Source organism: Mustela lutreola, chromosome 17 (assembly GCF_030435805.1).
Source record: "Mustela lutreola isolate mMusLut2 chromosome 17, mMusLut2.pri, whole genome shotgun sequence".
NCBI classification, from domain to species: Eukaryota; Metazoa; Chordata; class Mammalia; order Carnivora; family Mustelidae; genus Mustela; species Mustela lutreola.
Window position 1 is genome coordinate 27,956,782 of NC_081306.1, and position 27,213 is coordinate 27,983,994.

General features: G+C 40.2%; 1 long non-coding RNA gene across 2 annotated transcripts in view; it reads left to right on the top strand.

Annotated features, from left to right (window-relative positions):
- LOC131819973 (uncharacterized) overlaps nucleotides 1-21,892 on the top strand; it is an 84,529-nt gene extending 62,637 nt beyond the window's left edge. The window contains exons 1-3 of one of the 2 annotated variants that reach the window (XR_009349430.1): nucleotides 1,907-1,983; nucleotides 10,473-10,532; nucleotides 21,694-21,892. This is a non-coding gene — a long non-coding RNA (uncharacterized LOC131819973). Of the gene's footprint in view, nucleotides 1-1,906; nucleotides 1,984-10,472; nucleotides 10,533-21,693 lie in introns of those variants that run through there. The other variant, XR_009349431.1, reaches the window with a different exon arrangement.
- Nucleotides 21,893-27,213: the final 5,321 nt, after the last annotated feature.

Sequence of the window (27,213 nt, forward strand, 5' to 3'; positions counted from 1 at the left end):
CTAAGGAACAATGAATTGGAAACAATGTGGAATTACAACAGTCCTTGACCCAAAGAGTGGCACTGAACATGGCCCTGATGCAGACCCACACTCTGACCTCAACTTGGTCTCAAGCCTGGACCCTACCCTAATCCAAGACCCTAACCCTAGCCCCCAACCCAAACAATGTTCACAAGAATCAAAAGGTAGAAACTGCAAATATCCATCAATGGCAAGTGCATAAGCAAAGTGTGGTGAAGGGTTTGAATTTGGGTTCAGGTTCAGGTTTTAGTCAGAGTTCTAGATCAGGCTTTGGGTTTAGTGTTAGGGTGAGGATTTAGAGTGAAGGACAAGGGAACAGAGTTATAGTTTAGGGCTTTAAGTTTATGATTTAGGCTTTAAGACTCAGGGCTTAGGGGATAAAGTTCAAGGTCAAATTTGGGGTTTGGCTTCATGCTGAGATTTGGGTTCAGGGTTCATGACTTGGAGGTCTGGTTTAGGGTTTGGGTTCGTGGTTCAGGGCTTGGATCCAGGGCTCAGGTACAGGCTTTGGGTTCCATTTCAGGTTTGGGATTCAGGGTTCTAGTTTGGGCTTTAAGGTCAGCTTAGGTTTCAGCGTTGTTAGGGGTTAAGGTTAGGTTTAGGGATGACACATTTTCTTCAGTTGTCATCATGGACAAAAAAATTCTATATGGAGTTTCTAAGTCAGAAATGTATTTCATCTGGGGGCGCCTGGGTGGCTCCGCGTGTTAAGCCTCTGCCTTGGGCTCAGGTCATGATCTCAGGGTCCTGGGATCCAGCCCTTCATCAGGCTCTCTGCTTGGCGGGGAGCCTGCTTCCCCATCTTTCTCTCTGCCTGCCTCTCTGCCTACTTGTGATCTCTGTCTGTCAAATAAATAGAATTAGTAAAAGCTATTATATGATCTTTTACAAACCATTTCCTATCTTTGCATTCTCATGTGCCAAGACAGACACGGATTATTTAAAACCCTGAAGAGAGTGCTCTTGCATTTCAATTGCCTGTAACCTTCGTGTAATAGATTTATGATTGATGATAGATTTATAGTTAAAATATAACTATTTTACATATTTACTCTCAGTAAACGATTTCAACCTATGCTCATTTAAGTAACTTGGTGCATAATCCCTTTTCTATTAAACCATAATGCAAGGACCAATGCCGCGTTTCCGAGAGAACCCCAAGCTATTTTTCTAGAATGGCCGTATGCCTATATATCAAGGTGTCCTGTTTTCACTCCCTTTGTGGAGCACCTACCCTGGAGGTCATGTAATAACCCATGACCAAAAAAAACAAACAAAAAACCCAAACATCCAGGTCGAAGTGCCATCCCTGCATGGAGAAGAGGAGACTGCTCAGACAGATCCCGGGCAGGCATCTCAGCCCAGGCCTGTGCTGGGGAAGCTGGTTCCTGGCTTTGGGCACAATCTGGAAGCCAGCAAACTGACCCAAGAGTGCAGCTGGCGTTTAGGACTGATGATCTTTTTGCAGCCAGGCCGCGCGAGGTCACCTGCTCAGGGAGCCAGGCTAGGAGGCTGCCCAGAGTGGGCGCTGGCAATGCTCGCAGCCCGCCTGGGCTTTGCCCTGCACCCCAGCCAGGGCCCGGGCCTCAGGCGGGAGGGGGGCGGGGGCGGCGCAGAGAGGGGCTTTGCTAATTTCCAAAGCGGGAAGTGAGCTCGCGGAGGACTCAGGAGGGAGGGGGGCGGGAGCGGCCCGGAGAAGGGGCTTTGCTAATTCCTGAGGGGGGAAGTGAGCTCGAGGAGGATGCAGAGGAGAGTCCGGGAGGAGGTGGAGGGGCTGGCGGAGGAGGGGCGCGCAGCGCCAGGGTGCTGTGCTGCGGCCCAGTCGGGACTGCAGGACCTACAGTACTCGCCGCCCTTGCGCTCCCGTGCTCCAGCCTAGCCTCCGAGGCCGCGCTGTCCTGTTCCCGCTGCCTGCTGCCCCTCCCCGCCCCATATCTTCTCCGGAGGACCCTCTGCTCACAGGTAAAGTGATACCGCACCGCGCCCTCACCTGGAGCAGAAAACCCGGGCCACGAGCACGAGCGGGGTGGGTGGGTGTCGGGGCCCAGCCTCCCGCGAACCCCAGGGCACCGGGAACACCCCGGACGCCTCCCTGCACCCCGTCCGCCAGGGGTCTGGCCGGGGACAGCGCTGCACGAAGTAACCCCCACCCCCCCGCCAGTGGGCGGGCTAGCCCCCATCGTTTGGCAGGAGCGTGTCAGAGCCTCCTGCCATTCCCAGGGCACCCAGAACCCAGAGAGTGAGGCCTTGGGTGCTTTCTGGCGACAGATTCAAGGCAATTCTTCGACTTTGGGACTTCAGAGTTTACATAGTTTTCATTTGTGATTATTATTTTTGTGTGGGGGCCATAGCTTTTCTTTTGACCTATGGTTGTTTTCACTCCCGGTTCTGAAGAAGCCCCTAAATCCTAACCCTGTTGAGGACTCTGAAAGCTCTCAGAGCAGCAGTGCTGGGGGACAGTGTGGACACATGGTTTGGTTCTCCTCTGGCCTGATTCTGTGGCAGCCCCGCCTCTGTCCTCCTCAGACTTCAGAGCAATATCTGAACAAGTGGAGAAGGGACCAGGGGGTCAGGAAGGTGGCCACCAAGGAGTGATTCTCTGGAGGGTGGCTGAGCTAGCAAGTGAGCATGTTAGTCCAGCTCTGCCTGCAGTCGGGATGGAGGGGAACAGGGGCCAGGGAAGGGGAGGAGGAGCAGAGAGCAGGGACAAAGGGACCAAAGAGGAGATTCAGATGAAGGGAAGTAATGGGGAGGAAAGAGAAGAAACTCTAGAAGACAGGCATGTAGAAAGGAAAAGGGATGAAGTGGGCATTGGGAAAGGGCACCACCAGGGAAGGAGAGAGGGGAAGGGAAGAGGGAGGAAGAGAGGAAAGGGGAAAGGGAGAAGGGAGGAGTCAGCATGCCAGGGCTCCCCCTGCATCTGGAGAAGAGGTGGCTGGTCCAGCTTGTCAAACAGGGTGCTCACTCTTTGGTCCCAGTTTCTGCTCCCAGTGCTACTGGGCTTTGCAAGGAAGGCAGGCTGTCCCCTGGGACCTACTGGAGCCCACTGGAGCCCACAGGAGGGTGGGAGAGGTAAGATGCCACCGGGTCCTGTCCTGAGCTGCTCCCAGCCACCAGCCTCACCACATGGTGCAAGAGGGACCCCAGAACAAAGGAAGGACACAGGCCCGCATGTCCTCCGGTGGCCCTGGGCACTTAGCTCATCGCAGTGAACCACACCGCCTCCTCAACCCAGGCTTTCAAAGCCTCCTTCTTCATTCCTGGATTTCATGTCTGTAGGAACATGAGCAAGATCTAACTCATCTCCGACAGACAATTCTGACTCACCCCGTGTCAGATTTTTATGAGTGGCTGTGATAGAGTAAGATAGCAATGCTCCAACAAACGGACTGTTTCCTCCCACTTGACCTCAACAGTCTTATACATTTTCTTAGCGAAAACATCTTGTCTCCTTCCATTAAGCTCATAACGTGGTCTAATAGTATACATGTGCCTTCGTTAGATGCGAAGCGATACAGAGGTCCTTTTTTTTTTTTTTTAATTTTACAAGGTAAAGTCAGTGAACATATCCAACTTGACGAATACGTCTCTAAAATGTCAATCCAGGCAAAGATTTTTCTGCCTACAGTTTGGAGCCTACGTGGTGACGTTTTTAAAATGCTTTCAGTCCCTCAGTGAGGCTCTTAGAAGCTAGCCAGGGCTTACTACGTGCCAGGCACTGTGTCAGGTGTTGGAGCTAAAGGGAAGGAGAGCTTGGAGGCTGGCTGGGGAGGGACATCCATGACACAACCACAGCTAGAAACGGAGGCCAGTGCTAGAAAAGAGAGAGCAGGCTGCATGGAGAGTGTGTACCATGGGGCTTGTGAGCTCAGGAATAACTGGGAGTAACTGGAGTGGGGAGATAGGGGAGAGGAAGAGGGTCTTCCCATCAATGGGAATCACCTGTGCTTGGAGGCAGGCGCCATGAGGGGTCTCCACAGGAAGAGGGAGGCAGTGTGGTTGAAGGGCAGAGAGATGGGGCAGAACAGGCATCAGTCAGTTGGAGGGCTATGAAGAAACTGATGCGAGGATTATGGGTGCCTTTGGAGGACTGGGAATTTGTTAGAAGATCAGTGCAGATTTCTATGGAGACAAATGCCAGGAACTGATAGGTCTTTGAAAGGTCACTCTGGCTGCCTTTTGGCAAAGGGGTTGGTAAAAGGCACTTGCAGGTGTGAACACACCAGGTGGGAGGTGAGTGCAGGAAATCAGGTGAGGGAGCATGGGAACTTGGTCCGGGGGTATATAAGGGAGAATAGCCTTTAAGGAGTTCCACAAATTGGCACCAGCTGTGGCTTCATTACAGAGCTGGAAGGTGGAGGTGGGTGTGCCCTGGAGGTTACAGAAATTACATGAGAAAGGGACGTCTTTTTAGATCTTTTTTGCAACTAGAGGAACTCTCACCTTATTGATAGAATTCCAGAGTGGGAACCCATGGACATGAGGACATCTTTGAAATGTCTGAATATGTTCTTCAACATCTTTGCAAGTGACGAGGAGACCTTGACCTTAGGAGGCCTCGGCCCTCTTTGTAGCCAAAAAGATTTCACCTACAGATGTGGGTTCTCCCTTTTAAAGTCAAGGAGACAGCCCTTCCAAAGGACACCTCCTATCATTTTACCTTCTCATCATAACTCACGTGCTGGGATCTCCAAGACCCTCTGTTCCAGGTTGTGAGTATCCACTTTGGCCGGGCTGGTCTTGCCACCACAGGAAATCTAGAGCCTGTAGTGCTATTAATAACATCATCTAAGACTGTATTTGCTGCCCTCATGGCCTCTTCCCACCATGACTCACTGAAGCTTTTTACACATTGTATCCATTAACCTATAGTTCCCAAAACTCATCTTCTCTAGTGCCATTAATTTTTAGGGGGCCAGGCAAACCTTAAACTTGTCCCCCTTAATTGGATCCCTGTGCCCCCACAATCTCTGAATGCCTTTCACCATGATCCTTGAATGAGATCTGAGACCACTGCTGGTACCTAACACTTCTTGGCACCTTGTTTGTTCGGTTCTTGGAAGAGGAGGTGGCTATGGAGGTGAGTGGGGATGGGAGTGGGAGGATTTCTCCCTTCACTTCTCTTTTTGTTTTTTCAAATAATGGGTTTTGAGGGGGAGGGAAAGGTTAACCAGACCATTTATTTTCCATCTCCCATCCATAAAATGTTTACCACTCCCCACTGGAAGAATTTAGATCTTTCGTTTGAATCTCCAGGAAAATCTCCCAAACCCAGACCACCACCATGTGGATTCAGCCATCTTCTGATTCACCTCCAGATTGTCTCCTCCTAACTGCTCAAGCCACAGGTTAAGGGCGAAATGTTCAATGCCCAAGCAATATAGTGGGGATCACGTTTATCTAAGCAATTGCATGCTGCTCTGTATCTGCATACAGGGGGTCTCTCCCAAGCCTTTCCAACCTCAGCAAAACAAGACAAAGCCCCAGCGATCTGTGGTATATATCATTCATTCATTCCTGGGTTCAACACTCATGGCGGATCCCCACCAAGACAGTGGGAGAGCAAGGACTGGAGAAATCCTGGAAGCTGAAGTCTGAGGAGGATTTCAAATTCAAGTCAGAGATGAAAGAAACATCTGGACTAGGTCCTCAGGTACATGCAGTATTCTGAACTGAGGCTAGAACCAGAGACCATTCTAAAGAAAGGCCTCTACAGGTGGGCTCTCACAGGTGGGCTCCGACTCAGTTTCGTGTATATTCTTTCATGAAATAGCTCTTCGGGTCAACATGCAGAAGAAAACCATTTAATAAAACTGACAATGAGGAGAGGAAAGGGAAGCCAGAAGGCTTGTGAATGGGGAGAGAGGAAGAGCCAGGGCAGAAGACCAAGAATCCCTCCCTGCCCTCCTTGCTGCCAGGGAGGTCTGAGGGTCTAGTTTCCACCTGGGATCCCAAGTCCAGAACAAAAGCAGCGGGGCCAAGGCTGGGGAGGGAAGGTGGTCCTCAGCACGCGGGAGTGGGGGTGCCCAACGATGGGGGCTAGTGCGCCCGCTGGTGGGGGGCACCTCGCAAGGCACTGTCCCCAGCCCGACCCCATGCGGACCCGGGTTCGGCCCAGCGTCCGGGGTGGTCCCGGTGCCCTGGGGTTCCTGGGAGGCTGGGCCTAGACAACCCCCCTCCCCGCCCCCAGGTCGCGTCCCCAGCTTTCTGCTCCTGGTGAGGGCGCGGCGCGGTGTAACTTTACCTGTGCGCAGAGGGTGGTTCGGAGAAGCCTTGGGGCGGGAAGGGGCAGCAGGCAGCAGGAGCGGGACTGCAGGGCCTCACGCAGGAGCCCACGGACGGCGAGTCCGGTGGGTCCTGCAGTCCCGACTGGGCCGCAGCACAGCACCGCGGCGCTGCGTGCCTTTCCTCCGCCAGCCGCTCCACCTCCTCCCAGACTCTCCGCCACATCCTCCGAGAGCTTACTTCCCGCTTTGGCAATTAGCAAAGTCCCTTCTCCCGCCGCCCTCGACCCGCCCCCGCCCCCATCCCTCCTGAGTCCTCCCCGAGCTCACTACCCGCTTTGGCAATTAGCAAAGCCCCTTCTCTGCGCCGCCCCCGCCCCCCTCCCTCCTGAGGCCGGCCCGGGCTGGGGCGCGGGACCGAAGCCCTGGGGGGCTGCAAGCGTGGCCAGCGCCGGCTCTGGGCAGACTCCTAGCCTGGCTCCCTGAGCGGGTGTCCGCCCATGGCCTGGCTGCGAAAAGGTCATCAGTCCTGTTAACCCTGGCTGCACTCTCCAGTCAGTTTGCTGGCTTCCTGATTGCGCCCAAAGCCAGCAACCAGCTTCCCCAGCACAGGCCTGGGCTGAGATGCCTGCCCGGGATCTGTTGAGCAGTCTACTCATCTCCAGGCAGGGATGGCACTTCGACCTGGATGTTTGGGCTTTTTGATTGTTTTTTGGTCATTGGTTATTACATGACCTCCAGGGTAGGTGCTCCACAAAGGGAGTGAAAACAGGACGCCTGATATATAGGCATACGGCCATTCTAGAAAAATAGCTTGGGGTTCTCTCAAAAACGCGGCATTGGTCCTTGCACTATGGTTTAATAGAAAAGGGATTATGCACCAAGTTACTTACGTGAGCATAGGTTAAAATATTGTTCATCTCCTACAACAAATGGGGGTATGCTCTTTAGTAAACTAATTCAAGTCAATTAGAGACATTGTCTTCAAGGGATAACATCATAGAGACTAGAATCAGAATCATACTTTTGGGATCAGAATCATACTTTTGGGAAAATTGGGCCCAGGTTTTTTGTTTTGTTTTATGATTTTATTTATTTATTTGACAGACAGAGACCACAAGTAGGCAGAGAGGCAGAGAGAGAGGGGGAAGCAGGCTCCCTGCTGAACACAGAGCCTGATGCAGAGCTCGATCCCAGGACCCTGAGATCATGGCCTGAGCCGAAGGCAGAGGCTTAACCCACTGAGCTACCCAGGCGCCCCTGGGCCCAGGTTTTGATGGCTTCTTTCCTCAATCTTATAAAACCTATTTGAACTCTACTGGATGCCAGAACTGCTTAAAAATATTTGGTCCCTTGTAATTTTAACCTTCCAGTATTCAATGTACCTGATCCATGTAATATCCTATAGTATTTTTGTCAAATGAAGACTCTCAAAGTGTGTTTCTTGGGAGACACTTTTCAATTGGTTGCTTACATTTCTGCATTTATTATTTGTTCTAGACCATCCTTTGAAGATGGTTGTATTGAATAGACTTGGAAGACAGAAATAGTATCTTTTTTTTTTTAACTTAACCTGTTGTGTTTGCAAATATTATCTGCCTCTGTTTTGATTCTTTTTGTGGGAACTGAGGCTCAGAACTGATATATAACTCCCACCCCTACACACACACACACACACACACACACAAACACACACACACACACACACACACACAAATACTGTTAATATTCTGGCTACCTCTATTGCTGTGAATAATAAACTATATTATTTCTGAACCATGAGTCTGCGTCTTCTATCAACACCCAAGAAACCACGGCAGACTCATACACCAGCTTTCAAATAAGGGAAAATAATCTCAGATGCTTTATATTTTTTGATAGTGTTACCTACTTCTGAACATATGACTGAACACATATAAAGCTGGAGCCATGACCATTTAGAGCTTCTTCTGTGGAAGAACTATGCATTCACTAGTAAACACATGTAGTTTCATCTTTTTTTTTTTTTTCCTCCTTGACACCATTTCCTCTCTCACAGTGTTGCTCAAATTGGATGGAGTCTAAGGTCTTTTGAGGAAATTTTTGTTTAATGACTCAAAATAAAATAAGAAGAGTCTAATGTGCTAAAAATAATTCTAGATAAAAGGTATAAGATCATGCCAGAAAGGATAGTAATTTTATCTAACAACTGCCTGTTCACCCCTTATTTGTTCATTAACTAATTTCCAAATTCCTGACTAAATCCCTTTTGTAAGCCAGAATGTGAGCTAAAAACTGGGATTTTAAAAAAGTTTTCATTTGAAATCCAGTTAGTTAACATATATGGTTGTATTAGTTTCATGTGTACAATATAACATATAGCACTCAGTGCTCATCATGACAAGTGCTCTAATTAACCCCCATCACTTATTTAATCCATCACTCCTTTCCGATCCCCTCAAGTAACCATCAGTTTGCTCTCCGTAATGAAATGTCTGTTTCTTGCTTTGTTTCTCTTTCTATGTCTTATTATTTTCCCCTTTGCTTGTTTGTTTCCTTTTCTTTTATTCCATATATGAGTAAAGGTATTTGTCTTTCTCTGACTGACTTATTTCACTTTTAGCATTATGCTGTCTAGTTCCATCCATGTTATTGCAAATGGCAAGATTTCAGTCTTTTTTATGGCAGATTAAAATTCCATTGTATATACATACCACTTATTCTTTATTTGTTCATAAATTGATGGATACTTGGGCTCTTTCCATATCTTAGCTTTACAAATAATGCTGCTATAAACATAGGGGTGCTAGCATCCCTTTGAATAAGTTTTCTTATATTCATTGGGTAAATACACACCAACAGGATTGTTGGATCACAAAGGACTTCTATTTTTAAATTTTATGGAAATTCCATACTGTTTTCAAATATGGCTGTATCAGTTTGCATCACCACCAACAGTTCACAATTGTTACTTTTTCTTTTTTTTTTTTAAGATTTTATTCATTTGACAGAGAGAGATCACAAGTAGAGAGAGAGAGAGGAGGGAGCAGGCTCCATGCCTGGCAGAGAGCCCGATGTGGGACTTGATTCCAGGACCCTGAGATCATGACCTGACCTGAAAGCAGAGGCTTAACCCACTGAGCCACCCAGGCAGCCCCCACAAGTGTTACTTTTTCACATTCTCTCCAACACTTTTTGTTTCTTGTAGTGTTGATTTTAGCCATTCTGACAGGTGTGAGGTGGTATGTCTTTCTAGTATTGCTTTGCAATTTCCTGATGATACATGATGATGGACATCTTTTCATGTATCTACTGAACATTTGAATGTGTTCTTTGGGGAAACACTTGTTCATGTCTTCTATCCATGTTTTTATTGGATTATTTGTTTTTGGATGTTGACTAAAAACTGGATATTAAGTAACACACAAGACAGGTTTCCTTGAGCTTCAATTTTATTTGCATGAGTATCATTAACAGGGAAAATTGTGCATATGTGTATGTACAAGTGTGTTTACGTATACATCTATCTATCTATCCTCTATCCCCTGTCTTCTAATTGTGGTAAATCCTGTAAGGTGGGGAATGGGATAGTCTGAAGAAATGTGCTGCTGGATATGTTGGGTAAGCAAATTTAATTGCACTCAGATGCATTGGATATAAGTGAATCACTCAAATGAGTTATTTAATATTATATAGAAACAAATTAAAATTTTATGTAGTTGAAAATAATAGGTAGTTAAAATAATTTTTGTTGTTTGTTGTTTTTGTGTCTTTTTTTGTTTATATATACTATGGTGTGAATGTTTGTGTCTCCCAAAATCATATTATGAAATCTAACTCTGGAAGTGATAGTATTAAAACATAGGGGCCTTTGGGAGGTGATTAGGTCATAAGTGGGATGACAGTCCTTTTAAAGGAGACCCCAGAGAGTTCTCTTGATTCATTCATCATGTACGTTTACAGTGAGAAGATAGCCATCTATGAGGAAGTGGGCTCTCCCTGGATCTGCCCCTTCCTTAGTCTTGAACTTCTCAGTTCTAGAACTGTGAGAAATAAATTCCTGTTCTTTATAAGCTATTCAGTCTATATCATGTCCGTTATAGCAGCCTGCATGCAGAAGGACACTATGACCTAAAACGAGAGCAATAAATATAAAGTTTCAGTAAAGTCAGTTGGTACAATGTGTTTTTACTTAGAGAAGACATGCTGCTTCATGTTAAACCTTGATATTGTATATGTTTCTTGAAGGGCCACTTCTTACTCCTTTGTGTGTTCTCCACAAAGTCCAGGATGATGCCTTACATAAAGGTAATATTTTATAAATACTGTTGGAAATATATACTTCTCTAAAATCTTATTTTGCCTACAGATTACTTGGATCCACTTTGCCTTGTGTAGAATATTTGAAATATATTAAGAACAGAATGTCTCTCTAAATAACATTTAGAATCATCATTAGTTTATGACTCCTGACTCATTTGTTTATGCAGTGATACTTACTGCAAGAACACTGAAGTTTGTAATATAATTTTTGAATGAATCACCAAGCTAGTTTATTATAACTTATGAAAAAATAATTTCTCATGTTGGTTTAATTCTGCTTTTATGTTATGGTCATGACATTTTCATTAAAATAAAGTAGAAAATAGAAGTAAATAATAAATGAAAAATAAAAAATAATAAATAAAAAAATAAAAGTAAAACTCTTGTGAAATGTTAAACTTTTCTTACTTATTTTGTTTTGCTTTTCCTCTACCATACTGGCAAAGCTGTATTTTGCAGATCGATACAATTTTCTAGTTGCTAGGTTTGTTACTTTTGCTAAAATTTACAAAATATAAGAAGTTGAATAGTCATGGATTGTTTATTAAACTCCTTATCTACACATATAAAAATAAAACAATGATGGTGACCTGGGTATTTCTAAAATTGTATTCTGTTTTTCCATATTATGTTTTACAATGTAATTAATAAAGATTCTGCATATATTAACACCCATCCCCTTCTATCTCATCTGTATGTCCATTACAGAGCATGTATGATTTCTATTCATTGCTATGTTGTGGTGAAGAGATTGTCTGAAGTAGTCCTATATTTATGCAGGTAGATCTTAAGCTACAGTGCTCTTGTTTATTTGCTTGTTCCTGATCAGTATGTCTGAAAGATGGTAACTATTGCATCAGGTATGACGATTAAAAAATATTATTGGTGCCTGATACACTGTGATGAAATAGGTAAGTCGATTCACAATTTGTTAATTAAATTAGAAAAAAATTCCTTTGCATTTGTCCTTTATTAAGAGTTTTTTTTTTTTTTAACAAATTCCTTGGGATGTTTTTTGTGTAATATATATCACATGCCTCAACCTTTAAATTTGAATGTAGAAAAGAGTTATCAGAATGAGCCTAGAAAATATTGTTATGAAATATTTTTGTTCTGTTATATTATGTAAACTTAGGAAATAATGGTAGTTATTTTTATTAGCATTTCCTACTTTCCACATGCCCTTACAGATGAGATATCATGGTTTTCCTATTCTTTTTATCGTGGTTGTTATATTCTTCATGATCAATAACAATCAATGAAAATTCGATTAATTTTCTTTGGGAAAGTGATATTTTAGCAAGAATCCATGACCAAAAATTTTAGCTGTTGTTCTTCCAGGAGATGAGACTATCAATGCTCCCGAAATTTCAAGAAATAGAACTTATTAATTGTGTTGGTTGATGTTTATTGTCTCTGAACTTAGAGGTGCATAATTCACTTTAAAATTTATTTTGGGGGCGCCTGGGTGGCTCAGTGGGTTAAAGCCTCTGCCTTTGGCTCAGGTCATGATCCCAGGGTCCTGGGATCGAGCCCCGCATCGGGCTCTCTGCCTAGCAGGGAGCCTGCTTCCTCTTCCCTCTCTCTCTGCCTGCCTCTCTGCCTACTTGTGATCTCTATAAGTCAAATAAAATAAATAAAATCTTAAAAAAAAAATGGAGTGGACCTAATGGGGGGTACTTATCTGAAATTGAGGGACATTATAAAAAAAATAAAAAATAAAATTTATTTTGAATTGAAAACAAGATCTTACTGAAGTTTAGGCATCCCACTTTATATCAGGCCTCCAGTACATTCTAATTTATTTATAGAAAATATCATAAACATGAATGTCACTTTTCCTATTGCATTTATACTGAAACTGCAATGACTCAAAGATGTCAGATCTGAAAAGCACTACCTTTCTATAATTTCTGTTTCCTAGGAGGAATGGATATACCATTTTAGCACAATTATCCAACAGTATTCAAAACCACCATGAATTTTTTTTTAAATATTTTATTTATTTATTTGTTAGAGAGAGAGAGAGAGAGCAGGAGCACAGGCAGATAGAGTGGCAGGCAGAGGCAGAGGGAGAAGCAGTCTCCCCGCCGAGCAAGGAGCCCGATGTGGGACTCGATCCCAGGACGCTGGGATCATGACCTGAGCGGAAGGCAGCTGCTTAACCAACTGAGCCACCCAGGCGTCCCACCACCATGAATTTTAAAACATAGTTATTACACCCTAAAAATCAAGTATGAAAATGTATAAACAACCAAGTCTCTATCTGTAAATGAAATACTCCCACACAGACGGGTTTAAAACTTTCTAACTTAAGGAATTTGATAGCACAGACTCAGGGTAGTAGTTTCAGTGCCTACAGTATACTTTCAGGTAGAGAGTAATGTAGGCTCTGAGTCACTTTCTGCCTAGAGATGACATAATAGTGGTTCTGCCATTGTTTGTTTGTTTTTGAAAATACGTTCCTGGGCGTCATTCAGAAAATGCAGAGTTTGGCAATCTATATAAATTAAGGATGATCTTTTTGAATGTTTGTCTTTCACTACACCAAATTAACATAATTGGACAGAAATTCCACTAAATTAAGCATTGTTAGGAAACGTGTAAATTGGAGCTGCTCCAATTAGTTGCTCTTTGAACTATGTGCTGTTGGTTCAGGATTAGATAAGGAGTTTGAAGGAAAACCTAAATCATTGCTTCCTTTTTTGAGAGAGTCTTAGCATACTTTCTTAAAATTAGCTGAAATAAACAATGTGTTTAGTCGCAAAGTGATTTGCATTTTTGCACAAACTCCCTATCTCCTTGAGAATTATAACAAATATTTCATGAAACATCATTGATCTTTACTTTGTGACACTGCTGTAAAGTACATTCAGAGTTGCCAGTTAAAAGTGTTAGTGTTGAGATGAAATGTCATGCATTTTTCTTCACTTCCATGCAAATGAACAGAGTAATTTATTAAGACACAATGAAGAAAAAAAAATTGACAATGAGTTCCAGATTTTAAAAATCACTTGCCATTCAATCCAAATTGTGAGTTTGATCGGTTACCGAACACTTATTAATGCACCCCCGGTAATTTTACAGAGATTATTTTTTTCTTACCAATTCTTGATTATTCTGTCTTGCAATGCAGAGAAAGCTAACTAATTTTAAATAAACTTCCGTTAATTTTGATTGTTATAAACTTAAGATTGATTAATTTCCATATACAGAGTTTAAAATGTTCACAATTTACATTAAATATATATTCTGTGTATACCTTGGAAAAATTATACTGAAAATTGAAATTAAAATGATGTTGTATATAGCTGCAAGAAGCCACCTGTCCCATTTCATCTTACTATATAAGTTGTGTCAGGTAATTTATAAAATCCCTACTGCATAACAAGTCTATTTTTTGTTGGAATGGGTAGTAATGTTTCTTCTTATTTCTAAATAAGAGTTGGTCTATGAGTGCATCTGCAACTGTATTTTTCCCAAGTGTCTTCATGGTCTTGAACTGAGAAAGCTCAGAACATTAAACATCAAAATAATATATTTTGACATAATTAGACATCAAGGAAATGCAATTAAAATGACACTGAGATATCACTACACACTTACCAGAATGGCTAAAATAAAATATAATGACAAGACCAAAAGAAAAAAATATACCATTTGATGATACACAATGGCAAGTTGTACCATCACTTAACCATCGCAGACTAGTGTAGTGTTAAATTTGTTTTTCTAAGCAATGTTTTGGGTCACTTACCACTTTTCAAGGATATAAAATGCTACCATTTTACTTAAAACTGTGAAATTTGGTCAGATTTAAATTTCAATTTATGTTAAAACATTCTGTAAACTGTGTTAAACTTTGACATTTGTTCCCTCTGTTCAGTGAATAACACTATATCATATTCCGAAGAATATGCTAATTTTCATTTTGAAAAATATCCCTTTTTCCTCTTATGGTAATTATTAATATGAATTAATAGTAGAATTTGATATGGTTCCATATGCCCATAAATACTTTATTGTATATTATCAAATTTAATAATGAATATAATGTACTTCTTTGGACAATATTTAAAGACCAGTCTACTCTTAAAACAAAAAAATGGAGACGCACTTCTTTAGTTCACACAAATTTCATTTTATTATATATAACCTCAGATAAATTTCAACAAATCATAATTTATTAAAATTATGTCTACTTAAAAATCTCATAGAAGAGTAAAACCATCAAAAATAAAAATAAACACACACAACACACACACATCACCCATGTATTGGCAAATCACAATTGCTGTAACAATACATTAGGCAATTTCCATCAGTGGCAAAAAGATTTGTATCCCAATGGACTGATTTTCCAGAATCCAAGAAAAAGTCTCCTAGGGTTTATTTAAAGATAAATATTTAAACAAATACTTCTTAAATTTAGGAAATTCAGAACATACGATTAAAGAATATTTGCAGTGCAGACTATATTCAATCCTTCCTTCAAAATGTGCCTTTGAGTACATAATTCTGTTTTCTCTATCTAAATTGAGCTGTCCTCCAAGGAAGTTTTCTAAAATGTGTGTCGCTGTGTGATAAATGTTCTAAGACCTAACATGCTTCATTGTATTTTTACTGTGCTCTCAAATTTAATCAATAATTTGGGTTGATGGGGGCGCCTGGGTGGCTCAGTGGGTTAAGCCGCTGCCTTCGGCTCAGGTCATGATCTCAGGGTCCTGGGATCGAGTCCCGCATCGGGCTCTCTGCTTGGCGGGGAGCCTGCTTCCTTCTCTCTCTCTCTGCCTGCCTCTGTGCCTCTATGCCTACTTGTGATCTCTGTCAAATAAATAAATAAAATCTTTAAAAAAAATAATTTGGGTTGATGTATAATATCTAGTTTCAAATATCTTTTCCATCTATACAAACACCCAGCTGTCTCCTTTATATGCTATTACTATTGAGAATTCTGTTGTCAGTATTATTCTTGTACATTTTAGGTGATCTGTTCTTCTCTTGGGCATCATTTATGCTCTTCTCTGTTTTTGATATTCTTAAAACTCACCATAATGTATATGAGTGGTTTTTTTTTGTGTGTGGTTTTTGTTTTGTTTTGTTTCTGATTTCTCATGTTTGGCATCATTTTAAGTCTGGTGTCTTTTATCTTTCTTTAATTCTCCAAAATTTATCTCAGTACTTATTTAAATATTTTCTTTATTTTTTTTTCTCTTCTGCTGCATTTGGGCAGAAGTCATTAATTTGTTTGTTTGTTTGTTTTTCCCAACTCATTTATTCATTTTACAGCTATATTCATCTTAGTCTCCATTTATTGTATTCTTTATTTCAACAATTTTCACTTAATTTATATTCACAGTATAGTATCTTTTCTTTGTATATGTATATCATTATTTTATCATATACTTTTAAGCTATTTTTAAAAATATTTTATTTATTTATTTGACAGTGAGAGATCACAAGTAGGCAGAGAGGCGAGCAGAGAGAGAGGAAGGGAAGCAGGCTACCTGTTGAGCAGAAAGCCCGATGTGGGGCTTGATCCCAGGACCCTGAGATCATGACCTGAACCGAAGGCAGCAGCTTAACCCACTGAGCCACCCAGGCGCCCCTTTTAAGCTATTTTTTAAAAGTACAGTCATTCTTTTTTTTTTTTTTTTAAGATTTTCTTTCTTTCTTTATTTGACAGAGAGAGATCACAAGTAGAAGGAGGGCAGGCAGAGAGAGAGAGAGAAAGAGAGGGAAGCAGATTCCCTGCTGAGCAGAGAGCCTGATGCAGGACTTGATCCCAGGACCCTGAGATCATGACCTGAGCTGAAGGCAGTGGCTTAATCCACTGCGCCACCTAGGCGCCCCTAAGCTTTTTTTTTATATTCCTGTTCCAATAACACTTGGATTGCCATATAAAGTTAACCACATCATCTTTTTTAGGTAAGTAATTGTACTTTTTATGTGCATAGTTATTTTGGTCCATGAGTTCAGCTCCTCTTCGGATCATCAAATCTCTGTAAAGTCTGGGTATGCTAGGATTTTCTAAGCAACAATAAAATACATTGAAACCTGGTAGCTTAATTATAATAATGTTTTCTTTCTCAATCATTCACAATAGTATTACATTCTGAGTAGCTTCCTTCTATTTTGCAGCTATAGTGCTTGGAAAAACTTGAATTGTGATATCACTGTGATAATGTGAATTAGGTTTTTCAGAGAATCGGGAAGAGAAAAAAAGGAAGATATTCTCCAGGGCCAACTCTAGAAGTGACTATTAAAACATCTGTCCAAATTCAATTGAACAAAACTCAGAAATGCCATCTCCAGTGAAATACAAAGAAGATTATATATAGTTCTGGGCACACACATCTCATTTGACCCAATGATGTACATCAATGAAAGACTGAAGGCCAATCACCACTCCATGGGAGAATTTAAAAATAAATTTACTAATGAGGCCAAGAGTTCAGAATCACAAATACTTAAGAACTAATAATAACTGCCTTCACTTGATGTTATTCTATAAGATAAATCCTATGATCAAGTTTCAATTTTAAATTCTTAAAATTTTAAATTCTTAAATCCTTATGAAGAAGCATCATTTGGAGGGAGCAGTTTTCATAATTTATCATCCATCAGCCTTTATTTTTTAAGATTTTATTTATTTATTGGACACAGAGAGAGAGAAAGAGAGAGAGAGAGAGAGATCACAAGTAAGCAGAGAGGCAGGCAAGCAGGGAGGGAAGCAGGCTTCCTTTTGAGTAGAGCCCGATGTGGGGCTGGATCCCAGGACCCAGAGACCATGACTTGAGATGAAGGCAGAGGCTTAACCCACCACCCACGTGATGAGAGAGCCACTCAGGTGCCCCTCATCCATCAGTCTTAATTGATTGGAGGAAAATGTGTGGAGGAATAATGCCTTAGGGATCTAATCTCTCTAAAGGATTTTCAAGTCCTTACCCCTTTAAGGTTTTTGTACAGTTCTGATAGCCTCTAAACATCCAGCTGATTTCTACAGTGACAGGCCTGTTAAAACCTGTCTTCAAACCAGGAATAGAGCTTGAAATATACCAGTCAAGAGCAACTTTGAGTCTTTTAAGGAATTTATCATCATTTCTTTGTTTTTGGTTAATATCTGAAATAGTTCCATATTACACTTGCATAATTTCTCCAGAGCGGACTTTGAAGGAGGCATTCAGTTCCAGCTAGTTCCATATTTTGGCAAGAACTATAATTCTATATAAAAAAAAAAAACATATTTTAGGGCGCCTGGGTGGCTCAGTGGGTTAAAATCTCTGCCTTCAGCTCAGGTCATGATTCCAGGTTCCTGGGATTGAGTCCCACAGTGGGCTCTCTTCTCAGCAGGGAGCCTGCTTCCATTCCTCTCTCTCTGGCTGCCTCTCTGCCTTCCTGTGATCTCTGTCAAGTAAATAAATAAAATTTTTAAAAAAACATATTTTATACCAGTTATTCATGTTTATTAACTAAGATATCACAATACAAATAATACAAACAGTTGCTCTTTATTAATACCTTCAACCAAGATAAAAAAATATGTCATATTTTCTCTAAGAATTTTATATCATCTGATAGGTCAGATATATATAAAATTACATTTAAAGTTTTAAAAATATCAGCAAATATTTTCATTTAAATGCAAATTTGAAAAAAAATCTACTTTTCCAAACACGACTTTTTATCCTATTTTATTTGAATTTTGTCGACAACTGATAAAATGTTTAGCGAGACTATAAATGTTAGATCGGAAAAAATGATTAATACATGTAGGTTCAAATTATTATGTTCCATTAGAAATGATTTAGTCTTTGATGAACATCTGTTTGGTAATATGTTGTATCCAGATATAGTAAATTAATGATATATATAAAATTATAGGGAAATGACACCTTCCGTTCCATTATGAGTAGAGCTTTTAAAATGCTATTTGTCACAACCTGTCATCTTGTCATTATGTAGCATTATGTAGCATTTAAAAAATGTATACTCTTCACTTCGAAGTCTTTTAGAAATCTAAAATCTGACTTTCTATGGTTTGTGTTTCCATAATCCTTTATTGCCAGTTTGAACAAATCCACATGCTTTGATTCAAAGGCAATAAATTCCTCTTATTTGGAAAAATGATGTTTATTTTTGTTCTCTCACCCTTCGCAGGTGGTTTCATTTTAGCACACTTCAGAGTTATAATTTCATGCTTATTAAAAACATTTATTATGATCTACATAGATGAATGAAACTTTAATTTTATTAAATTATTTGCCAAAAACTCTGTTATTTTTAAAAATGTATTTCCTTTGATGGGTTATTTTAGAGCGTTCAGAGAGGATCTAGGAGTGTGGTATTATGCAATTTTTAAGCAGGTATGAAATGGTTATTTATATGATTGTTTCTTTAAGGCTTATGTATATTGTCCATTATATGCTATAAAATATTTTGAAAGTAAATATAAAGTATGTTTTACATAGTTTATTTTTTGGAAAAAATATTGAAATGACTTATGAAATTCAGTATACTCTCAACATTAATTTATTTTGAAATTTACCAGTTGTCTACTGAACCTATTATATGGCAGATATTACTTCAGACTACACTGGTAAATGAAATACTTGGCTTTGTAGAACTTTTATTTTAATGGGTGAGACAATCAAAAGCTATACACCTTAATAAAAATTGCATAGTGCATTCAAAAATGATGAGTACAATGGGGAAAAAGAAAAATTCGATCAGGGTGAGAAAAATCAAGATTGCTAGGCAGGGGATGGGGAGTTAAAATTTTTAATAGGAAGATCAGGGTAGTTACAATGAAGCTGACAATTGAACAAAGGTATGGAAAGGTGATGAATTTGCCCAGAACTATCAGCAATAAGGTCACTCCAGACAAAGGAATTGGCTATCTTGAAGGCCATAAGGTTGGATCATGCCTGGCATATCTGAGGAATAGCAAGGAGGCCACTGTGAGTGACTGAAGAGTAGCAGGGAAAGAGGTCACAGAGGTTAAATGAGTGGCTAGATCATGTAAAAGCTTAGAAGTCATTGTAAAACTCTGGCTTTTATATTTGGAAACTTACTGTGTGATAGAATTTCTGCTAATAACGGAGAGTTCAAATGTCCATAAAATTTCAAGGATTCTTATTCTAGTAATACAGAATAAAGAAAAAGAGTTCATATTTTCACATGGTGTAACAAATGCTCGGAGATCCAAGTGGAGGAAGCTATGGGAGCACAGAAGAAGGCACTAAAATCACACCAATATATTTGATGACTGTGACTATATATAAATTTGTATTTTCTTGATTTTTTATAGTCATGGAATCACACAGTATATACTATTCATTGTCTGGCTTTTCTTTTCTCAGCATCATTACTTTGAGAATCTCCAATTGTAAATAGTTCATTTTGATGTTGAACAGTAATCTCTTTAATGAAAAGATCATAATTTGTCTTTGCTCTATTGATGGACATTGATGAACATTTCCACTGTTTTCAATTCTTAAAAATAAAGCTGCTATGAAATTCATATACAAGTCCTTGTATGAACATAGGGTTTGTTTCTCTTGGTTGAATGCCTAGAAGTAAAATGGCTATTTGTGTAACTGCAACATATTTTGCATTTAAAAAAATTTTCAAACTATTTTCCAAAGTGGTGGTATCATGATATATGCCAACAACAGTTTAGATTTTTTGTTGCTTCCCAATCGAGCTCAGACGAAGTACAATTAGCCTTCATAATTTTAGCCATTCTAATAGATATGTAAGCATGTCTCATTATGATTTTAATTTGTATTTCTTCAATGTCTAAATGTTGAGAAATTTGTCATGTGCTTATAAGCCATCCATATACTTTTGGTGACATGTCTCTTCAATAATGTTCTTCACATGTAAAATTGGATACTCTGTTTGGTTATTAGTAAGGTTTTTTATTTTTATTCATTTTTTAATAATCAGAGTAGATGTCCATTATCAGATATATAATTTGCAAATCCCTTCTCCATCTTTACGGTTTCTCAATGGAGCTTTGATAGCTGTGTTTTTCAAGAAATATGCTACTTCTTTCCTGGTACACGGCGGTATGACTAGAACATTATCAATGTTGATTTTGCAAAGAAAATCATGGATTAAGATATATGTAGTCTGCAGTTGTTGGGAGTGTTCTGTAATATCAAGCATATCTAGTTAGTTGATAATTTAGTTCAAGTCTTACATATCTTACCAATTTGATGACCATTTGTCTATATAATCTTATATAATCTTAAAATAAGGGTGTTGAAATTTTTTTCCATTTCTCTTCTAAGGTAGAAGTTATGATTTTTGTTCTTAGTTTTTCCCTATATATCCCCAAATCAGTTATTAAGTATTTTTTTTAAAGATTTTATTTGTTTATTTGACAGACAGAGGTCACAAGTAGACAGAGAGGCAGGCAGAGAGAGAGAGAGAGAAGCAGGCTCCCTGCTGAGCAGAGAGCCCGATGTGGGACTCGATCCCAGGACCCCGAGATCATGACCTGAGCCGAAGGCAGCGGCTTAACCCACGGAGCCACCCAGGTGCCCTGTTATTAAGTATTAAAAGTCAAGAATTATTATACTCCCTGATGAATTCATCCTTTTACTCTTCTGTAATTTTGAATTGATCTTTATGTCTGATAATGAAATTTGCTTTAAAATCACTTTTCATTTGTATCTTTAGGGTAAATACCCAATAGTGCAATTGCTGGGTCATAGGGCAGTTCTATTTTCAACATTTTGAGGAACCTCCATGCTGTTTTCCAGAGTGGCTGCACCAGCTTGCATTCCCACCAACAGTGTAGGAGGGTTCCCCTTTCTCCGCATCCTCGCCAGCATCTGTCACTTTTCATTATCTTGATATAACCACCAAAGTTATAGTGTGATTAGTGTTAATATAGCATATATTTTCTTTTACTTTTTAAAGCACTTATATATTTAATCCTGACAAAGAAACAAAACAGCTTTTTAACTCTGGAAGCATCTTTCTAAATTATCTTTTTTTTTTTTTTTTAAATAAAGCAGTACCAATTTTTGTTAAGGGACCTAGAGTGAAAGTAGATTTATTTATTTATTTATTTGTTTGTTTGTTTATTTATTTATTTAGTAAAAGATTTTATTTTGTTTATTGACAGCAGGAGAGAGAGAGAGAGAGAGAGAAGAAGAAGAAGCACACAAGCAGGGGGAATCACGTGCAAAGGGAGAGGAAGAAGCAAGCTCCTTGGGGTGCAAGTAGTCCCATGCAGGGCTGGATCCCTGTACACTGGAATCATGACCTCAGCCAAAGGCAAACATCTGCTTAAACAACTGAGTCTTCCAGGCACCCCTAGAAAATTAAAAAAAAAAAAAAAGACCTTTTAAAAACATTTTTTTCTTTCTTGTATTTTTTTAAATATTTTATTTATTTGACAGACAGAGAGACAGGAAGAGGAACTATAAGCAGGGCAGAGGGAAAAGGAGAAGCAGGTTTCCCACTGAGCATAGGGCCTGATGTGGGGCTCCATCCCAGGACCCTGGGATCATGACCTGAAAAGAAGGGACACTTATGGAGGAAGCCACCCAGACACCTCTTTTCTTTGTTTTTAATATATGGCAACTGATGCTTCCCAGCCACGAGAAGCATATTACCCATTGATTAAATCTTTGATAACAACCTATTTAAAAAGGTGTGTAAATATATACTTACTCAGATTTATACACTTTGTGTTTTCTTCATAGTTTGGGGCTGGACCCAATGGTCACAACACTGCTTCCAGTCTTTGCCTTCCCATCTTTTGATACCAGGTATTTGGTCAGAAAAGCAAATTAGTATCAAAATTAATAAGCCCTTGGCACCATATCTCTGGAGCAGGGGTTGCTCTTAGCCAAGGCCCAGAGCAGTTGACCTCCCCTCGCTAGTGCTATAGCCCCAAGGACTAGGTCCCTGCCACCAGAACTCAGTCTTACATGTTATGCTAAGCAGACAAAACCAAAACAGGAAAGCTCCGACAGCTTTCACTGGCATGCCTCATCTCCAACTCCCTCGACGTCCAGGCAGTACCAGATGACAGGGAGGGGTCTTGGTCCAACATATGGGAGGGAAGGAAGTAGCCACGAGCAAGTACCTGCCTCTCTGTGCCTTTCTTTCATGAGCAGGTTGTAAGGAGGAGGAAGAGAAAGGGGAAGAGAGGTGAACTTCAACGGGTGGAGGCCTCAGGTAGGCAGCCGGCTCCTGCCAGTAGGAAAGGGACAAAGGAGAAGGCAGTGAGTCTTTCAGGGAGGGTGGGGGGTAAGGGTTACAGCTTATGACAGAATCTGGACAGGAGTAATAGGGATACTAGTCATTTGAGTCCACCATTGGCAATTGGGCTGGGTGTCAGGGCAGATAGGCCTCCCTGGGCAACGGCACATGAGAGAAGGTGGAATTCTTCTCTGAGGAGCAGGTGGAGCTTTGGGTGTTGGGAAAGCATAGACAGTATTGTTCCAGGGCCAAGGACAGGTCCGGGTACTCCTGGTTGGAGGTCAAGGCCACAGTATGATCCAGGTCTTCTACCAGCAGCTCGAAGGTACCACATGCCAGCCACCCCTCATTATTGTGTATAACTCTCTGGTGCACTTATTGGCTTATCCATCAAATGACTCCTTCAGCAGCTTGAAAACCACCTCCACAGGCACTCCAGGATATGGGAGGCTTCCAGAGTGAAAATTTTGCCCAGGATCACCCCAAAAGACCAGAAGTCACTCTGGTGGATGTAGATCTGGTCAAACATGGCCTTAGGGACCATCCACTTCACAGGCAGTCCACTGTCGGTTGTCTTTTTATAGTAACTGATGTGGTGATATTTCTGGCAAGGCTGAAGTCTGAGATCTTCATCATGTTGTCCTTTGTCACCAGCACTTCCCTGGTGGCCAGGTCTTGGTGTATGCACTTCTTGGAGGCAAGGTACTCCATGCCTCAGGCTACCTGGTAGGCACAGGATACCAGGTCCTTGGAGGAGAGTTGCTCTGCTGCATTGTGGCTGATATTGTAACAGTACTCCAGGTCAGGAGGCCTCTGGGCCTGCAGGTACTCCTGTATGTTGTCTTTGGAGGCATATTCCATGAGAGTGTACGAAGGACCGTCCTGTGTGCAGGACCCAGCAGGTTGATGGTGTCCTTGTGCTGTCCAATCATCTTCATCATCTCCATTTCTGAGATTAGGTTTGACAGGTCTTTCTCTGTTGCATCTGACTTCAACATCTTCACAGACACTTTAGTCAAATGGTTGGATTTGTCTTTGTCCAGCCCAATGGCCTCCTCCAACACCACCTGCCCAAAGTAGGCCTGTCTTAGGGGTCTGCCTAAACTGCCTACAACCAGTCTGCCTAAAGGCAGTTATGAACTCTAGATTATCCTCAAAAACATTAAACCACAAGCTAAAAATTCTCTTCACTAGGTCTTTGTCGCAGGTCTAATTTTCTTATCTTTCATCATTTATCTTTTTCCTAATTCTTATTTTCAGTATAGCTTATTTTGCTTCCAGGTGTTTCCCCTGGTTTCTGTATGCTGTTTCAGAGGGAGGAATTATCCTGTCATAAAATTATTTCTTGAGCATTCATTACATCTCTCAGTTAAAATGGGTTCTTTTATGGTACTGATTCATTTGAGTTTTCTCAGAATGGGAAGAATTTTCAAAATGGTGTTTTCCTCAAGGTTCAGAGTATGTCTTAGCCTCATCTTACTCTTTTTGAAATTGACTTTTCAAATTCTTGTCCCTCTTTTTATCTTTTTAAATTAAAATGTTTAATTTTTACTATTTTTTCATTTGAGTATAGTTGATATTCAGTGTTACATTGGTTTCAGGTTTTCAATATCTCCATACATTATTCTATGATCACTACAAATATAGCCACCATCTGTCACCATATAACACTATTATAATATCATTGACTATATTCTCTACACTGTCCCATATTTTTTTTAAAATCTCTGATTTTTATGTTTTCTGTTATTCCAATTTTCGACCATCATTTTACTTGGTTACTTTAATAAAATATGCCTGATTACACACTCTTTGCTGAACACCAGAGCATATGATTTATAGTAGTCTTCTTCTTCTTCTTCTTTTTTAATTAACATATAATGTATTATTTGCCACAGGGGTACAGGTCTGTGAATCGCCAGGTTTACACACTTCACAGCACTCACCACAGCACATCCCCTCCCCAATGTTCATAACCCCACCACCCTCTCCCTACCCTCCCCACCACCCCGGCAACTCTCAGTTTGTTTTGTGAGATGAAGAGTCTCTTATGGTTTGTCTCCCTCCCGATCCCATCTTGTTTCATTTACTCTTTTCCTGTCCCCCAAACCCCCCACATTGCACCTCCATTTCCTCATATCAGGGAGATCATATGATAGTGTCTTTCTCTGGTTGACTTATTTTGCTAAGCATAATACCCTCTAGTTCCATCCATGTCAACGCAAATGGCAAGATTTCATTTCTTTTGATGGCTGCATAGTATTCCATCGCATATATATATATATATATATATATATATATATATATATATATAAATTCATTTGTTGATGGACATCTAGGTTCTTTCCATAGTTTGGCTATTGTGGATATTACTGCCTTAAACATTTGGTGCACGTGCCCCTTTGGATCATATAGCAGTCTTCTTTACCTCTATCAGAACCCCAGGAAGCTTTATTTATTTATTTACTCACATAAACAGATGATCCAACACAACGTTTTTTGATGTTCAAATGTATTATAATGTCTTACCGCTTAACACTTTGCTTACTGCTCTCTTTCACTGTCTGACTAAATCCTCATCATCACTATGCCATTTAATGAGGAAGAACATTTGAACTCAGAGTTCTCTCCATATCAGGAAATGAAGACTCCACCCTTCTGTTTGTGCAGGTAAAATAAATGTTGATATTGTCTGTCCTGCACATACCCCATCCCGTTCACCAGAATATTCACCATCCAAATATATACAAAATGAAAACCATACCTCACCACTTCTATTAACACCCAGCATGCTAAAAACACCATCATATGTTCCTGAATTATTGACTTGATTGATAACCCCACTTCCACACATACTGCACTCCTTTCTCCCTGCAAATTTATTTTGGTACAGCAATTTAACCTAAAAATCAAGTCAGATGATTTTATTCTGCTGTTGAAAGTCTTTTGGTATGTTCCCCTTTCATATTAAATAAAAACTGAAGGCGTTTCAATGTACTAGAAGGTCATACATCAATACATTCTTCCTCTCTCTACCAGTATGAACTCCACATTGGCCTCCTTGCTTTTCCTCAAAAGCAACAGACAAGCTGTTCACACAAAGTCTATATACTTACTTGCTCTGCCTAGAGCAATCTTTTCCTTTAATATTTGTATAAAACTCTCCTTCACTTCCTGGGTCTTTGTGCAAATAATATCTCCTAAATGAGATATAACCACCCAACACAAAATAAAATTAACTTTCATCCCAGCATTCTGCAATGGCTTTTCCCTTTCTTGTATTTCTTTGTAACACTTATCACCATCAACCATCAATCATTATTCTATTACTGGTTTATTTTCTTATTTGAGACAGAGAGAGAGAGAATTGGGAGGGTGCGCAGAGGAAGAAGAAAACACCCCACTGCCTAGAAAGCGTGCTGGGGAGTTACATCCCAGGACCCTGAGATCATGACCCAAGCCAAAGGCAGTCACTCAATGGACTGAGCCACCGAGGTGCCCCTCTATTATTGGTTTATTTCACTATTATATTTCAAAAGAATGTAAGCTCTTTGTGGTCAGGTATTTTATATGTTTTATTAATTGAAGTATTCTCAGAAAGGTAGCTGGCAGATTGTAAGGGCTCACTAAACTGTATTTTGTTGTTATTATTGGGCTCCTTTATGGGCTTTACCTCTTACGCTAGACGTCTATCCTTCAGATGTAAGCAATAAGAATAGAGCCCTGCTGCCTGTTCAAATGTGTAAAAAGCCTGTATTAAGTGGATATTTTAAAAGCTAAATGAATGGCTTAATAGTTGTATATAGGGGGAAAGGGAACATATGTTCCACAGTTTAGAAGTGGAGTTCTTTTATAGAGTTCTTGTACAAGCCTACACTATTGAACGATAATGGGCAGTTGTACATTCCAATTATACAAACACTTTGGTAATTTATATCCTTTTTTTGTAATTCATGACTGGATCATTTAATTCCTTAGGAGCATTATAGCATTTCAACTTTTCATGTTCAATAAACTTATTGGGGTTGCGACCTTTTTTATTCAAATGGAGAAATAGTCATGATTTAATCTAAATAAAGTGTTGTTTTCTTGTGTTGTTTTCTAGGAATGAGTCGCACATGCTAGTTTAAAAGTTTTGTTAAATTCCCAAGTCTGTCACTGATAAAAGCCTTTTGTAGATTAGTAACTTGATCAAAACGGAAAAGTTATGTAACACCAATTGTTATACTATCTTTGTTTCCATCTTGCATTGTAATAACACCCATCTTAACTCTATTTAAGACAAATCATTGCCAGATGGATTTCTGGCATTGATTGCATGATATGAAATCTAGTATAACTAAAAGTTTTTGGTTTTAGTAGCATATAAATCAATTTAGAAAAATATATGTATTTGAATATAAGATAAAGTTTTAAATTATTTGGCAATAGTAAACTAAAC